Source organism: Eutrema salsugineum, unplaced genomic scaffold (genome assembly GCF_000478725.1).
Source record: "Eutrema salsugineum unplaced genomic scaffold, Eutsalg1_0 scaffold_2, whole genome shotgun sequence".
Lineage (NCBI taxonomy): Eukaryota > Viridiplantae > Streptophyta > Magnoliopsida > Brassicales > Brassicaceae > Eutrema > Eutrema salsugineum.
The window spans coordinates 15,648,707-15,651,257 of NW_006256829.1; positions in this window are offsets into that span (position 1 = coordinate 15,648,707).

Below are 2,551 nucleotides of genomic sequence, written 5' to 3' on the forward strand. Positions count from 1 at the left end.
CCATGGATGCCATGTGCAAACATGCGGTTCGCCTATGTAGAAAATATCGAATTTATCCCCAACAGATAGCAATTTTTAAGAAAAAATAATAAATTCCAAAAAATATTTTAAAAATGAAAAAATTATATTCAAACTATATTTAATTTAGAATAATGAATATTGTATAGTTATTAAAAATAATGTATAATGAAACTGAATATAATCATTGAAAACCCATTGAAGAAAAACATCTATACTATTATTTGTGAAGTCAAAAATCTGATGTGTCGTTCCCAGCACAATTCTAAGTGTAATTTTGTGTTGACATGTCATATGCTTTTTTTTTTTTGCGTTGACATGGCGGTTTGTTTAACTATCATTGATTGTTCATTAAAGTGATGTGGATGTAAATTATTTCAGATTTGAACCAATAATTTCTGATGTTTGATTAAAATATGTGGGCTCTACAAGTATATGTATATCGATGATAAATGTATCAATAGTAAAAAAAGAAGGAAAAAAACCTTCAATGAATAAATGTTTTTGATACCAAATATAAGTAGTGATTGCAGTGATCACATACTCACTAAAACTTAAACCGGTACTATCATGTATTGGTATAGATCTAATATCAAGTCTACCATTTAACCCTAAAACAAACAAAATTAAAATGTATAGCATTTAACCCTTTCTGTGGCATTTTTTGGTTCCTTTTATCATCAAGAAGTTTATTTTAACGACCGTGGTTTGACCAATTTTGGTTTTTTTTTTGTTTTTTTTTTGGTTTAGTTAGTTTATAATTAATGCATGTCATGATACTGTAAAATTTTGAAGCGATGAAAATTTGAACCCGGACTGAAATTCAACTAACACTGCATTACGTACATCACATGATAATATTATATGTTAATAATTATTTGAACCTACAAAAACCAGCCACAAGACCGAAGAGAAGAGAATTCATCTGGTTGGTCTGCTAATCAAGCAGCCACATTTGAGCATCTCTGATATTTAAATAGAAGAAGGAACAGTGAGAGTGAGATGTTACAAAGAGTTAGATGGTACAGCATCATATAGTGGTAGAAGAAGCTCTGGTGAGAGCTAAGGAATGAGGTGGAGAGGGACGAAAATCATTTAGAGCTCTCTTCTCACTGTATTCCCGAAATTTAAAAGAAAATCAATGTTAAGTTGATTGTTGCCCGTTGGGATATGAATTCTGGGCTCATTCAATTGTTCATCAAAATGTTCAATAAATAGATAAAAGAAATGAATTTCTAAAAGGTGTAAAGGAAAATTGATTTTTTGTATGGTTTAACACGTATCGGCATGTGGCAATTTTGAACAAGAGACAATTGAGAGTTCCGGCTATGAAGAACATATAGCTAAATTAAAAGAATAAAAATAGAGAATGAGAATTGGAATTAAGACTAGACCATTGTGAAATATATCTTTCATGAATGAAAATAAAGAAAACATGTTGGATATATTTGAAAAAAGACCAAGGGAGATCTAATTAATTATGAATCTAGAGACAGAAAGAGAGAGAGAGAGAGAGAGAGAGAGAGAGAGAGAGAGAGAGAGAGAGAGAGAGAGAGAGCCTTCAAGGATATGTAACTTCTCGATTGTATATCGTCGTTAGTTTGTCTCTTTCATGTTTCTAATTTCTATTTCATCTGGTTGACAAATACTGTAAGTTTAAGCTTTCAGGGATATGTAAGTGTAGTTTTTTTTATAATGACTGTCTTATACAATTATAGAAACGAACACAGAGTTGTCTTCAACAAGGATCCTTTCCCACCGACCGAGCCGTAGTTCCTCAATAAGGGAGTATTCACACATTCAGCTTTTGTGTGCCCCTAGCGAAGCAACCTTTGCATTAAAATGGCTCTTCCGCGCAGAAACGAGATGTTCCAAATGCATTTCTTGGAACTGAGGTTTATGCATTTTTAAATAAGTGCGGAAAAACGACTATTGCTATTGGTACCATATTAAACCCAGAAAACAGAAATAGATGAAGAGGAGAAAAAGGCAATTCAAATATAAAGAAGACAAAGTTGATGACGAAGAAGTAATAAAAGACAAACATAGAGTTGAATAAAATCCTGAGGAATAAGAAAAACATGGGCAACACGAAATAGTGAAGATGAATAAGTGTAAATCGATTAGGAAGTTAGAGTTGAAGAAGAAAACAAAAGAAAAAAAAAGGCAAAAAGGAAGATTAAAAAAATCAAGTAAAACAAGATAAAAAAAAAAACCGGAAGATGAAGTAGAACAAGGTGAATATGAAAAAGAGATATATAAAAACCAGATGAAAAAGAGTTTGGATAAGACAAAGAAGATCAAAACTAATTAAAAAGCAGAGGATGAAGAAGGCTAACTGAAACAGAAAAAGTATAGAGGAAGAAGATAATACAATAATGATGAAGAAAAAATAAAAAACACTGAGAAAGGACATAGGAAAATACAAGGAAGACAAGAACCAAAAAATAAGCAAGAGGAAGAAAAGAGAAGACACACAGAAGAAGAAGAGAAGTATAGTCAAGAAGTTGATGAAGATGAAAGAAAAGGGTGA